General features: G+C 48.4%; 1 protein-coding gene across 6 annotated transcripts in view; it reads right to left on the bottom strand.

Moving 5' to 3' along the window:
* Nucleotides 1–15737, bottom strand: part of LOC106581265 (RNA-binding protein Musashi homolog 2) — a 443530-nt gene that overhangs the window by 269274 nt on the left and 158519 nt on the right. The gene's annotated exons all lie outside the window — the stretch shown is intronic.

Here is a 15737-nt window from a genome sequence, read left to right as displayed (position 1 = left end):
TGTTAGTTAGGGGATCTGGAGATCAGAACCCTGACTCTGCTTTGAGACAGACAGTGGTGTTAGTTAGGGGATCTGGAGATCAGAACCCTGACTCTGCTTTGAGACAGACAGTGGTGTTAGTTAGGGGATCTGGAGATCAGAACCCTGACTCTGCTTTGAGACAGACAGTGGTGTTAGTTAGGGGATCTGGAGATCAGAACCCTGACTCTGCTTCGAGACAGACAGTGGTGTTAGTTAGGGGATCTGGAGATCAGAACCCTGACTCTGCTTTGAGACAGACAGTGGTGTTAGTTAGGGGATCTGGAGATCAGAACCCTGACTCTGCTTTGAGACAGACAGTGGTGTTAGTTAGGGGATCTGGAGATCAGAACCCTGACTCTGCTTTGAGACAGACAGTGGTGTTAGTTAGGGGATCTGGAGATCAGAACCCTGACTCTGCTTTGAGACAGACAGTGGTGTTAGTTAGGGGATCTGGAGATCAGAACCCTGACTCTGCTTTGAGACAGACAGTGGTGTTAGTTAGGGGATCTGGAGATCAGAACCCTGACTCTGCTTTGAGACAGACAGTGGTGTTAGTTAGGGGATCTGGAGATCAGAACCCTGACTCTGCTTTGAGACAGACAGTGGTGTTAGTTAGGGGATCTGGAGATCAGAACCCTGACTCTGCTTTGAGACAGACAGTGGTGTTAGTTAGGGGATCTGGAGATCAGAACCCTGACTCTGCTTTGAGACAGACAGTGGTGTTAGTTAGGGGATCTGGAGATCAGAACCCTGACTCTGCTTTGAGACAGACAGTGGTGTTAGTTAGGGGATCTGGAGATCAGAACCCTGACTCTGCTTTGAGACAGACAGTGGTGTTAGTTAGGGGATCTGGAGATCAGAACCCTGACTCTGCTTTGAGACAGACAGTGGTGTTAGTTAGGGGATCTGGAGATCAGAACCCTGACTCTGCTTTGAGACAGACAGTGGTGTTAGTTAGGGGATCTGGAGATCAGAACCCTGACTCTGCTTTGAGACAGACAGTGGTGTTAGTTAGGGGATCTGGAGATCAGAACCCTGACTCTGCTTTGAGACAGACAGTGGTGTTAGTTAGGGCTCTGGAGATCAGAACCCTGACTCTGCTTTGAGACAGACAGTGGTGTTAGTTAGGGGATCTGGAGATCAGAACCCTGACTCTGCTTTGAGACAGACAGTGGTGTTAGTTAGGGGATCTGGAGATCAGAACCCTGACTCTGCTTTGAGACAGACAGTGGTGTTAGTTAGGGGATCTGGAGATCAGAACCCTGACTCTGCTTTGAGACAGACAGTGGTGTTAGTTAGGGGATCTGGAGATCAGAACCCTGACTCTGCTTTGAGACAGACAGTGGTGTTAGTTAGGGGATCTGGAGATCAGAACCCTGACTCTGCATTGAGACAGACAGTGGTGTTAGTTAGGGGATCTGGAGATCAGAACCCTGACTCTGCTTTGAGACAGACAGTGGTGTTAGTTAGGGGATCTGGAGATCAGAACCCTGACTCTGCTTTGAGACAGACAGTGGTGTTAGTTAGGGAATCTGGAGATCAGAACCCTGACTCTGCTTCGAGACAGACAGTGGTGTTAGTTAGGGGATCTGGAGATCAGAACCCTGACTCTGCTTTGAGACAGACAGTGGTGTTAGTTAGATCTCTGGAGATCAGAACCCTGACTCTGCTTTGAGACAGACAGTGGTGTTAGTTAGGGGATCTGGAGATCAGAACCCTGACTCTGCTTTGAGACAGACAGTGGTGTTAGTTAGGGGCTATGGAGATCAGAACCCTGACTCTGCTTTGAGACAGACAGTGGTGTTAGTTAGATCTCTGGAGATCAGAACCCTGACTCTGCTTTGAGACAGACAGTGGTGTTAGTTAGATCTCTGGAGATCAGAACCCTGACTCTGCTTTGAGACAGACAGTGGTGTTAGTTAGGGGATCTGGAGATCAGAACCCTGACTCTGCTTTGAGACAGACAGTGGTGTTAGTTAGGGGCTATGGAGATCAGAACCCTGACTCTGCTTTGAGACAGACAGTGGTGTTAGTTAGGGGCTCTGGAGATCAGAACCCTGACTCTGCTTTGAGACAGACAGTGGTGTTAGTTAGGGGATCTGGAGATCAGAACCCTGACTCTGCTTCCAGACAGACAGTGGTGTTAGTTAGGGGATCTGGAGATCAGAACCCTGACTCTGCTTTGAGACAGACAGTGGTGTTAGTTAGGGGATCTGGAGATCAGAACCCTGACTCTGCATTGAGACAGACAGTGGTGTTAGTTAGGGGATCTGGAGATCAGAACCCTGACTCTGCTTTGAGACAGACAGTGGTGTTAGTTAGGGGATCTGGAGATCAGAACCCTGACTCTGCTTCCAGACAGACAGTGGTGTTAGTTAGGGGATCTGGAGATCAGAACCCTGACTCTGCTTTGAGACAGACAGTGGTGTTAGTTAGGGGATCTGGAGATCAGAACCCTGACTCTGCTTTGAGACAGACAGTGGTGTTAGTTAGGGGCTCTGGAGATCAGAACCCTGACTCTGCTTTGAGACAGACAGTGGTGTTAGTTAGGGGATCTAGAGATCAGAACCCTGACTCTGCTTTGAGACAGACAGTGGTGTTAGTTAGGGGATCTGGAGATCAGAACCCTGACTCTGCTTTGAGACAGACAGTGGTGTTAGTTAGGGGATCTGGAGATCAGAACCCTGACTCTGCTTTGAGACAGACAGTGGTGTTAGTTAGATCTCTGGAGATCAGAACCCTGACTCTGCATTGAGACAGACAGTGGTGTTAGTTAGGGGATCTGGAGATCAGAACCCTGACTCTGCTTTGAGACAGACAGTGGTGTTAGTTAGGGGATCTGGAGATCAGAACCCTGACTCTGCTTTGAGACAGACAGTGGTGTTAGTTAGGGGATCTGGAGATCAGAACCCTGACTCTGCTTTGAGACAGACAGTGGTGTTAGTTAGGGGATCTGGAGATCAGAACCCTGACTCTGCTTTGAGACAGACAGTGGTGTTAGTTAGGGGATCTGGAGATCAGAACCCTGACTCTGCTTTGAGACAGACAGTGGTGTTAGTTAGGGGATCTGGAGATCAGAACCCTGACTCTGCTTTGAGACAGACAGTGGTGTTAGTTAGGGGATCTGGAGATCAGAACCCTGACTCTGCTTTGAGACAGACAGTGGTGTTAGTTAGGGGATCTGGAGATCAGAACCCTAACTCTGCTTTGAGACAGACAGTGGTGTTAGTTAGGGGATCTGGAGATCAGAACCCTGACTCTGCTTCCAGACAGACAGTGGTGTTAGTTAGGGGATCTGGAGATCAGAACCCTGACTCTGCTTTGAGACAGACAGTGGTGTTAGTTAGGGGATCTGGAGATCAGAACCCTGACTCTGCTTTGAGACAGACAGTGGTGTTAGTTAGATCTCTGGAGATCAGAACCCTGACTCTGCTTTGAGACAGACAGTGGTGTTAGTTAGATCTCTGGAGATCAGAACCCTGACTCTGCTTTGAGACAGACAGTGGTGTTAGTTAGGGGATCTGGAGATCAGAACCCTGACTCTGCTTTGAGACAGACAGTGGTGTTAGTTAGATCTCTGGAGATCAGAACCCTGACTCTGCTTTGAGACAGACAGTGGTGTTAGTTAGGGGATCTGGAGATCAGAACCCTGACTCTGCTTTGAGACAGACAGTGGTGTTAGTTAGGGGATCTGGAGATCAGAACCCTGACTCTGCTTTGAGACAGACAGTGGTGTTAGTTAGGGGATCTGGAGATCAGAACCCTGACTCTGCTTTGAGACAGACAGTGGTGTTAGTTAGGGGATCTGGAGATCAGAACCCTGACTCTGCTTTGAGACAGACAGTGGTGTTAGTTAGATCTCTGGAGATCAGAACCCTGACTCTGCTTTGAGACAGACAGTGGTGTTAGTTAGGGGCTCTGGAGATCAGAACCCTGACTCTGCTTTGAGACAGACAGTGGTGTTAGTTAGGGGATCTGGAGATCAGAACCCTGACTCTGCATTGAGACAGACAGTGGTGTTAGTTAGGGGATCTGGAGATCAGAACCCTGACTCTGCTTTGAGACAGACAGTGGTGTTAGTTAGGGGATCTGGAGATCAGAACCCTGACTCTGCTTTGAGACAGACAGTGGTGTTAGTTAGGGGATCTGGAGATCAGAACCCTGACTCTGCTTTGAGACAGACAGTGGTGTTAGTTAGGGGATCTGGAGATCAGAACCCTGACTCTGCTTTGAGACAGACAGTGGTGTTAGTTAGATCTCTGGAGATCAGAACCCTGACTCTGCTTTGAGACAGACAGTGGTGTTAGTTAGGGGCTATGGAGATCAGAACCCTGACTCTGCTTTGAGACAGACAGTGGTGTTAGTTAGGGGCTCTGGAGATCAGAACCCTGACTCTGCTTTGAGACAGACAGTGGTGTTAGTTAGGGGATCTGGAGATCAGAACCCTGACTCTGCATTGAGACAGACAGTGGTGTTAGTTAGGGGATCTGGAGATCAGAACCCTGACTCTGCTTTGAGACAGACAGTGGTGTTAGTTAGGGGATCTGGAGATCAGAACCCTGACTCTGCTTCCAGACAGACAGTGGTGTTAGTTAGGGGATCTGGAGATCAGAACCCTGACTCTGCTTTGAGACAGACAGTGGTGTTAGTTAGGGGATCTGGAGATCAGAACCCTGACTCTGCTTTGAGACAGACAGTGGTGTTAGTTAGGGGCTCTGGAGATCAGAACCCTGACTCTGCTTTGAGACAGACAGTGGTGTTAGTTAGGGGATCTAGAGATCAGAACCCTGACTCTGCTTTGAGACAGACAGTGGTGTTAGTTAGGGGATCTGGAGATCAGAACCCTGACTCTGCATTGAGACAGACAGTGGTGTTAGTTAGGGGATCTGGAGATCAGAACCCTGACTCTGCTTTGAGACAGACAGTGGTGTTAGTTAGGGGATCTGGAGATCAGAACCCTGACTCTGCTTTGAGACAGACAGTGGTGTTAGTTAGGGGATCTGGAGATCAGAACCCTGACTCTGCTTTGAGACAGACAGTGGTGTTAGTTAGGGGATCTGGAGATCAGAACCCTGACTCTGCTTTGAGACAGACAGTGGTGTTAGTTAGGGGATCTGGAGATCAGAACCCTGACTCTGCTTTGAGACAGACAGTGGTGTTAGTTAGGGGATCTGGAGATCAGAACCCTAACTCTGCTTTGAGACAGACAGTGGTGTTAGTTAGGGGATCTGGAGATCAGAACCCTGACTCTGCTTCCAGACAGACAGTGGTGTTAGTTAGGGGATCTGGAGATCAGAACCCTGACTCTGCTTTGAGACAGACAGTGGTGTTAGTTAGGGGATCTGGAGATCAGAACCCTGACTCTGCTTTGAGACAGACAGTGGTGTTAGTTAGATCTCTGGAGATCAGAACCCTGACTCTGCTTTGAGACAGACAGTGGTGTTAGTTAGATCTCTGGAGATCAGAACCCTGACTCTGCTTTGAGACAGACAGTGGTGTTAGTTAGGGGATCTGGAGATCAGAACCCTGACTCTGCTTTGAGACAGACAGTGGTGTTAGTTAGATCTCTGGAGATCAGAACCCTGACTCTGCTTTGAGACAGACAGTGGTGTTAGTTAGGGGCTATGGAGATCAGAACCCTGACTCTGCTTTGAGACAGACAGTGGTGTTAGTTAGGGGATCTGGAGATCAGAACCCTGACTCTGCATTGAGACAGACAGTGGTGTTAGTTAGGGGATCTGGAGATCAGAACCCTGACTCTGCTTTGAGACAGACAGTGGTGTTAGTTAGGGGATCTGGAGATCAGAACCCTGACTCTGCTTTGAGACAGACAGTGGTGTTAGTTAGGGGATCTGGAGATCAGAACCCTGACTCTGCTTTGAGACAGACAGTGGTGTTAGTTAGGGGATCTGGAGATCAGAACCCTGACTCTGCTTTGAGACAGACAGTGGTGTTAGTTAGATCTCTGGAGATCAGAACCCTGACTCTGCTTTGAGACAGACAGTGGTGTTAGTTAGGGGATCTGGAGATCAGAACCGTGACTCTGCTTCCAGACAGACAGTGGTGTTAGTTAGGGGATCTGGAGATCAGAACCCTGACTCTGCTTTGAGACAGACAGCGGTGTTAGTTAGGGGATCTGGAGATCAGAACCCTGACTCTGCTTTGAGACAGACAGTGGTGTCAGCTAGGGGCGACGGAGATCAGGACCCTGACTCTGCTTTGAGACAGACAGTGGTGTTAGTTAGGGGATCTGGAGATCAGAACCCTGACTCTGCTTTGAGACAGAGAGTGGTGTTAGTTAGGGGATCTGGAGATCAGAACCCTGACTCTGCTTTGAGACAGACAGTGGTGTTAGTTAGGGGATCTGGAGATCAGAACCCTGACTCTGCTTTGAGACAGACAGTGGTGTTAGTTAGGGGCTCTAGAGATCAGAACCCTGACTCTGCTTTGAGACAGACAGTGGTGTTAGTTAGGGGATCTGGAGATCAGAACTCTGACTCTGCTTCGAGACAGACAGTGGTGTTAGTTAGGGGATCTGGAGATCAGAACCCTCACTCTGCTTTGAGACAGACAGTGGTGTTAGTTAGGGGATCTGGAGATCAGAACCCTGACTCTGCTTTGAGACAGACAGTGGTGTTAGTTAGGGGATCTGGAGATCAGAACCCTGACTCTGCTTTGAGACAGACAGTGGTGTTAGTTAGGGGATCTGGAGATCAGAACCCTGACTCTGCTTTGAGACAGACAGTGGTGTTAGTTAGGGGATCTGGAGATCAGAACCCTGACTCTGCTTTGAGACAGACAGTGGTGTTAGTTAGGGGATCTGGAGATCAGAACCCTGACTCTGCTTTGAGACAGACAGTGGTGTTAGTTAGATCTCTGGAGATCAGAACCCTGACTCTGCATTGAGACAGACAGTGGTGTTAGTTAGGGGATCTGGAGATCAGAACCCTGACTCTGCTTTGAGACAGACAGTGGTGTTAGTTAGGGGATCTGGAGATCAGAACCCTGACTCTGCATTGAGACAGACAGTGGTGTTAGTTAGGGGATCTGGAGATCAGAACCCTGACTCTGCTTTGAGACAGACAGTGGTGTTAGTTAGGGGATCTGGAGATCAGAACCCTGACTCTGCTTTGAGACAGACAGCGGTGTTAGTTAGGGGATCTGGAGATCAGAACCCTGACTCTGCTTTGAGACAGACAGTGGTGTTAGTTAGGGGATCTGGAGATCAGAACCCTGACTCTGCTTTGAGACAGACAGTGGTGTTAGTTAGGGGATCTGGAGATCAGAACCCTGACTCTGCTTTGAGACAGACAGTGGTGTTAGTTAGATCTCTGGAGATCAGAACCCTGACTCTGCTTTGAGACAGACAGTGGTGTTAGTTAGGGGATCTGGAGATCAGAACCCTGACTCTGCTTTGAGACAGACAGTGGTGTTAGTTAGGGGATCTGGAGATCAGAACCCTGACTCTGCTTTGAGACAGACAGTGGTGTTAGTTAGGGGATCTGGAGATCAGAACCCTGACTCTGCTTTGAGACAGACAGTGGTGTTAGTTAGGGGATCTGGAGATCAGAACCCTGACTCTGCTTTGAGACAGACAGTGGTGTTAGTTAGGGGATCTGGAGATCAGAACCCTGACTCTGCTTTGAGACAGACAGTGGTGTTAGTTAGGGGATCTGGAGATCAGAACCCTGACTCTGCTTCCAGACAGACAGTGGTGTTAGTTAGATCTCTGGAGATCAGAACCCTGACTCTGCTTTGAGACAGACAGTGGTGTTAGTTAGGGGATCTGGAGATCAGAACCCTGACTCTGCTTTGAGACAGACAGTGGTGTTAGTTAGGGGATCTGGAGATCAGAACCCTGACTCTGCTTTGAGACAGACAGTGGTGTTAGTTAGGGGATCTGGAGATCAGAACCCTGACTCTGCTTTGAGACAGACAGTGGTGTTAGTTAGGGGATCTGGAGATCAGAACCCTGACTCTGCATTGAGACAGACAGTGGTGTTAGTTAGGGGATCTGGAGATCAGAACCCTGACTCTGCTTTGAGACAGACTGTGGTGTTAGTTAGGGGATCTGGAGATCAGAACCCTGACTCTGCTTTGAGACAGACAGTGGTGTTAGTTAGGGGATCTGGAGATCAGAACCCTGACTCTGCATTGAGACAGACAGTGGTGTTAGTTAGGGGATCTGGAGATCAGAACCCTGACTCTGCTTTGAGACAGACAGTGGTGTTAGTTAGGGGATCTGGAGATCAGAACCCTGACTCTGCTTTGAGACAGACAGTGGTGTTAGTTAGGGGATCTGGAGATCAGAACCCTGACTCTGCTTTGAGACAGACAGTGGTGTTAGTTAGGGGATCTGGAGATCAGAACCCTGACTCTGCTTTGAGACAGACAGTGGTGTTAGTTAGGGGATCTGGAGATCAGAACCCTGACTCTGCTTTGAGACAGACAGTGGTGTTAGTTAGGGGATCTGGAGATCAGAACCCTCCGCGAGACGCGTGGGGGGGGCTGGGCGCCCTGACTCTGCCCAGACAGACAGTGGTGTTAGTTAGGGGATCTGGAGATCAGAACCCTGACTCTGCTTTGAGACAGACAGTGGTGTTAGTTAGGGGATCTGGAGATCAGAACCCTGACTCTGCTTTGAGACAGACAGTGGTGTTAGTTAGGGGATCTGGAGATCAGAACCCTGACTCTGCTTTGAGACAGACAGTGGTGTTAGTTAGATCTCTGGAGATCAGAACCCTGACTCTGCTTTGAGACAGACAGTGGTGTTAGTTAGGGGCTATGGAGATCAGAACCCTGACTCTGCTTTGAGACAGACAGTGGTGTTAGTTAGGGGCTCTGGAGATCAGAACCCTGACTCTGCTTTGAGACAGACAGTGGTGTTAGTTAGGGGATCTGGAGATCAGAACCCTGACTCTGCTTTGAGACAGACAGTGGTGTTAGTTAGATCTCTGGAGATCAGAACCCTGACTCTGCTTTGAGACAGACAGTGGTGTTAGTTAGGGGATCTGGAGATCAGAACCCTGACTCTGCATTGAGACAGACAGTGGTGTTAGTTAGGGGCTATGGAGATCAGAACCCTGACTCTGCTTTGAGACAGACAGTGGTGTTAGTTAGATCTCTGGAGATCAGAACCCTGACTCTGCTTTGAGACAGACAGTGGTGTTAGTTAGGGGATCTGGAGATCAGAACCCTGACTCTGCTTTGAGACAGACAGTGGTGTTAGTTAGGGGATCTGGAGATCAGAACCCTGACTCTGCTTTGAGACAGACAGTGGTGTTAGTTAGGGGATCTGGAGATCAGAACCCTGACTCTGCTTTGAGACAGACAGTGGTGTTAGTTAGGGGATCTGGAGATCAGAACCCTGACTCTGCTTTGAGACAGACAGTGGTGTTAGTTAGGGGATCTGGAGATCAGAACCCTGACTCTGCTTTGAGACAGACAGTGGTGTTAGTTAGGGGATCTGGAGATCAGAACCCTGACTCTGCTTTGAGACAGACAGTGGTGTTAGTTAGATCTCTGGAGATCAGAACCCTGACTCTGCTTTGAGACAGACAGTGGTGTTAGTTAGGGGATCTGGAGATCAGAACCCTGACTCTGCTTTGAGACAGACAGTGGTGTTAGTTAGGGGATCTGGAGATCAGAACCCTGACTCTGCTTTGAGACAGACAGTGGTGTTAGTTAGGGGATCTGGAGATCAGAACCCTGACTCTGCATTGAGACAGACAGTGGTGTTAGTTAGATCTGGAGATCAGAACCCTGACTCTGCTTTGAGACAGACAGTGGTGTTAGTTAGGGGATCTGGAGATCAGAACCCTGACTCTGCTTTGAGACAGACAGTGGTGTTAGTTAGGGGATCTGGAGATCAGAACCCTGACTCTGCTTTGAGACAGACAGTGGTGTTAGTTAGATCTCTGGAGATCAGAACCCTGACTCTGCTTTGAGACAGACAGTGGTGTTAGTTAGGGGATCTGGAGATCAGAACCCTGACTCTGCTTTGAGACAGACAGTGGTGTTAGTTAGGGGATCTGGAGATCAGAACCCTGACTCTGCTTTGAGACAGACAGTGGTGTTAGTTAGGGGATCTGGAGATCAGAACCCTGACTCTGCTTTGAGACAGACAGTGGTGTTAGTTAGGGGATCTGGAGATCAGAACCCTGACTCTGCTTTGAGACAGACAGTGGTGTTAGTTAGGGGATCTGGAGATCAGAACCCTGACTCTGCTTTGAGACAGACAGTGGTGTTAGTTAGGGGATCTGGAGATCAGAACCCTGACTCTGCTTTGAGACAGACAGTGGTGTTAGTTAGGGGATCTGGAGATCAGAACCCTGACTCTGCTTTGAGACAGACAGTGGTGTTAGTTAGGGGATCTGGAGATCAGAACCCTGACTCTGCTTTGAGACAGACAGTGGTGTTAGTTAGGGGATCTGGAGATCAGAACCCTGACTCTGCTTTGAGACAGACAGTGGTGTTAGTTAGGGGATCTGGAGATCAGAACCCTGACTCTGCTTTGAGACAGACAGTGGTGTTAGTTAGGGGATCTGGAGATCAGAACCCTGACTCTGCTTTGAGACAGACAGTGGTGTTAGTTAGGGGATCTGGAGATCAGAACCCTGACTCTGCTTTGAGACAGACAGTGGTGTTAGTTAGGGGATCTGGAGATCAGAACCCTGACTCTGCTTTGAGACAGACAGTGGTGTTAGTTAGGGGATCTGGAGATCAGAACCCTGACTCTGCTTTGAGACAGACAGTGGTGTTAGTTAGGGGATCTGGAGATCAGAACCCTGACTCTGCTTTGAGACAGACAGTGGTGTTAGTTAGGGGATCTGGAGATCAGAACCCTGACTCTGCTTTGAGACAGACAGTGGTGTTAGTTAGGGGATCTGGAGATCAGAACCCTGACTCTGCTTTGAGACAGACAGTGGTGTTAGTTAGGGGATCTGGAGATCAGAACCCTGACTCTGCTTTGAGACAGACAGTGGTGTTAGTTAGATCTCTGGAGATCAGAACCCTGACTCTGCTTTGAGACAGACAGTGGTGTTAGTTAGGGGATCTGGAGATCAGAACCCTGACTCTGCTTTGAGACAGACAGTGGTGTTAGTTAGGGGATCTGGAGATCAGAACCCTGACTCTGCTTTGAGACAGACAGTGGTGTTAGTTAGGGGATCTGGAGATCAGAACCCTGACTCTGCTTTGAGACAGACAGTGGTGTTAGTTAGGGGATCTGGAGATCAGAACCCTGACTCTGCTTTGAGACAGACAGTGGTGTTAGTTAGGGATCTGGAGATCAGAACCCTGACTCTGCTTTGAGACAGACAGTGGTGTTAGTTAGGGGATCTGGAGATCAGAACCCTGACTCTGCTTTGAGACAGACAGTGGTGTTAGTTAGGGGATCTGGAGATCAGAACCCTGACTCTGCTTTGAGACAGACAGTGGTGTTAGTTAGGGGATCTGGAGATCAGAACCCTGACTCTGCTTTGAGACAGACAGTGGTGTTAGTTAGGGGATCTGGAGATCAGAACCCTGACTCTGCTTTGAGACAGACAGTGGTGTTAGTTAGGGGATCTGGAGATCAGAACCCTGACTCTGCTTTGAGACAGACAGTGGTGTTAGTTAGGGGCGATGGAGATCAGGAACAGGGGTGATACAGTAGTACTGACAGGCAAAAGAGGAAAATGTGTCCTGCATCAGAGGTCCCGCTGTGACTAATGCCCTTCACCATCGGCCCCCTTTATTGATCACTGCTAAACACACCAGCTGGCACACCATGAAATATTCATCAGTCAATTCTGACATCTTTTGATCATTTCTAAATATTTCAAGGCGACAATGGCTCACAGCAGTACTGTAACAAATCAACAGCAGGAGAAAGTAAAGAAGAATTATAGCTGTCCCATTCTGCACCCCTCCTCCCACAGCCCGCCCACCTCAGACAAATGGCCGCCCTATCACAGAGTGAGAAATCCCGCAGTCACACACAGCAGCTCGTTTATCTCCCCCAGGCAGGGCAACGGGATGGTGTGTGTGTTCTCTTATAAGAGCACAGCTGGCTGAGGCCCTAGGTACTGTCAGGACATTAGGGACTAATCAGAAATCCCCCTGTCCCTGATTGACATACTGGTAGAGGTTATGGCCCGCCCACAGCGGATTCACTGTCTGATACTAGCAGTGATGACTAACTTCAGGGAAGATACTGGGATCCTCTGCAGGGGAGTAGGGGGAGCACAATGACATGTCCTGTCTTCAAGGTGCATTCCGGTCAATGCCACTGCTAGGCAGGGCAAGGCAGTGCATTTCAGGGACATTCATCAAGTTCAGTTTAATTAGCATAAATTGGCAATTATATTTCACAATTTTAACCCAGACCTGTAATCATTTGTGTTTCCAGCAGTTTAGTTATAGCTAATTGATGACCGCCTGATGTAATTAAAAGCAACTTATTGTTGCTTATCACCTCATATTAAGGAAATGACATGGAAGTCTAGACATGTAGTCTAATTCACCTCTCAGGCAGTCGAAATGGTGTTTCTCCTTCAAGACTCCAGTCACTTTTAGCACAGAGACTGAAAGCTGAAAAGGAATCAAAAACAACTGAAATCAAAACATAACAATATCATAGCAGAGCCGCTTGGAGGGCTGTCATTATTCTGCATAATTGCAATAAAAAATAAGTATTGTCCCAACTGATTGAATTGCATCTAACTCAGCAACGATGAGCATAAACAACATTATCATCTGTCACCTCTGCTTGGGTCTATATTCTGCTTTTTCTGTGTTTTTTTCCCCGTGTGTAATGAAAAGAATGACTTTGTGTGTGTTACCTGGTGCAGTATACCACCCCTCTCTCTCTCTCCATCTGACACACACACACACACACACACACGCTGTCACTCAATCAGTGCTAGGCTCCCCAGCCTGGAGAGTCCTCCATGTTGTTCATCAGTTGTCTGTCAGTTCCCCCTCTCCAGTCACTCTCTCCCTGCACTGTCTACTAATCACACTCACTACATCAGCCAGCCCCTCACCACTCACTCACTCCCATACCACCATACGCACACCAAATCCGCTCCATCTCTTTCAGTAAAAAAAAATAGTCCAACAGAGAGAGATGGAGAGACAAAGGGAAGGGAGAGATAGACATGAGAGATGGAGAGACAAAGGGAAGGGAGAGATAGAAATGAGAGATGGAGAGACAAAGGGAAGGGAGAGATAGAAATGAGAGATGGAGAGACAAAGGGAAGGGAGAGATAGAAATGAGAGATGGAGAGACAAAGGGAAGGGAGAGATAGAAATGAGAGATGGAGAGACAAAGGGAAGGGAGAGATAGAAATGAGAGATGGAGAGACAAAGGGAAGGGAGAGATAGAGATAAGAGATGGAGAGACAAAGGGAAGGGAGAGATAGAAATGAGAGATGGAGAGACAAAGGGAAGGGAGAGATGGAGAGACAAAGGGAAGGGAGAGATAGACATGAGCGATGGAGAGACAAAGGGAAGGGAGAGATAGACATGAGCGATGGAGAGACAAAGGGAAGGGAGAGATAGACATGAGCGATGGAGAGACAAAGGGAAGGAAGAGTGAGAGATGAGAGATGGAGAGACAAAGGGAAGGGAGAGATAGAAATGAGAGATGGAGAGACAAAGGGAAGGGAGAGATAGAGATAAGAGATGGAGAGACAAAGGGAAGGGAGAGATAGAGATAAGAGATGGAGAGACAAAGGGAAGGGAGAGATAGAGATAAGAGATGGAGAGACAAAGGGAAGGGAGAGATAGAAATGAGAGATGGAGAGACAAAGGGAAGGGAGAGATAGAAATGAGAGATGGAGAGACAAAGGGAAGGGAGAGATAGAAATGAGAGATGGAGAGACAAAGGGAAGGGAGAGATAGAAATGAGAGATGGAGAGACAAAGGGAAGGGAGAGATAGAAATGAGAGATGGAGAGACGAAGGGAAGGGAGAGATAGAAATGAGAGATGGAGAGACAAAGGGAAGGGAGAGATAGAAATGAGAGATGTAGAGACAAAGGGAAGGGAGAGATGCCTCCTCCTATGCCAACGTCCTTGGACCATCCTCACTGATCTAGCCAGGTAAAGAGAGGTTCAGTCCAGAGGGGCAGTCCAGTGCGGCAGTCCAGATGGGCAGTCCAGAGCGGCAGTCCAGAGGGGCAGTCCAGAGAGGCAGTCCAGAGGGGCAGTCCAGAGGGGCAGTCCAGAGGGGCAGTCCAGAGCGGCAGCCCCACACACAAAAAAAACATCATTGGATTTCCTGTTCCTAACCTTAGAAGATGCCTTTATCTTTTCAAGTTCTGGGGTCTATCCTGGAACTGTGCCATCCTGTAGGGAATGTCCCCAAAAAAAGATGAGAGCTCTGTACCCTTGAGGGTGGGAACAACCATACAGGCCACATCTGAGATGGGCTGGGGGGACGAACAATGAAAAACAGAGAACAAGCCATCCATGTTTTGGAAGCAGGCCTCTCTGACACAACCTGAGGCGAACCACAAGCCTCCCTAGCTGCTTTGTTCCTGCAGATAGCTGGGCTTTCAAAGACTGCTCCTCGCCAGCTTTCAAACTCTGCCAGACTCAGGAAATAGGAAATGTCAGGCACAGGTTTCCTCCTATAATTGTGCAAACATTTCACTGGCCTATTTATGCATGTGTTCCCCAATTGAATGAAATATGGAGGCAATGATGAATAACGCTCTGCACAGACAGACAGACAGACAGACAGACAGACAGATTGAGAGCCCATGGACAGATCACACACACACACACACACACACACACACCACACACACACACACACACACACACACACACACTCTCTCTCTCGTTAGGTACACAGAGGAAGTAAAGGGCCTGCCTTTTCCAGATGCTCCCTACTCCCCTTTCAGCACTAGTGCTTTTTAAAAAGAAATGAAGCTGGCATGTCATCAAGGTTCACTGTGCCAATGCAGTAGGCAACAGTTTGTAATGAAAACCCAAGGTGCATTTAACAGCCAGCCATTAAAGCCAGCTTATTGTAAGCCAAAAGCTATATGGGAGTGAGTCTCCTTTGCTGGCTATACTAATGCTGGCTGTACTATCCACTACTAGGTAAGCCATTAAACGCTAGTGGAATAGTTTGGGTCAGTGCTCCTACTATCTCTGCCACAGAGCACACTCCCTGAGAGACTGAGCTTCAAGGCTGATAAGAGAGAGCGGGCATGATTGATTTCTGCTACTGCTCTGTCGCTCTTTTTGTTTCCTTCTCTCTCATCCTCTCCCTCTCTTTCTATCTCTGTTTCTCTCTCTATTTCTTTCTCTCTAGGAAGTCAGCTCTGCCTGCCTGACTGAGTTGCCTGTCATCCTCACAAGTGCCCCCTAATGGAGCCAGCTGCCCACAGAAAATACTATGTGAATCTAAAGAGGTGTCCATTTATAGAAAGTGATCGGGGGAAATGCATGAACTTATTTTTTTCTTTTCCATGTTTGATGGTTCCAAATCCTTTTTATGCTTGGTCTCTTCATCCAAGGCGGGCTCAGTGAGTGATTGAGGGTTTGATTCTTCCATTCCTTTTTAGGTGTGAGATGACTGAGTCGTTTAAAGTAAATACTTCACAATTTCTGGCAGCTGTGTCAGTGTATGTAATCGCACCTAGGCCAATTAAAGCCTGTCACTATGGTTACCCCCTCAAGCACCTTTGCTCGTGACTGTTGAGAAAGGGGGCTTAGGAGA

Source organism: Salmo salar, chromosome 20, assembly GCF_965601325.2.
Source record: "Salmo salar chromosome 20, fSalSal1, whole genome shotgun sequence".
In the NCBI taxonomy this organism is placed as follows: Eukaryota; Metazoa; Chordata; class Actinopteri; order Salmoniformes; family Salmonidae; genus Salmo; species Salmo salar.
This window is presented reverse-complemented; position numbering and strand designations above follow the sequence as displayed.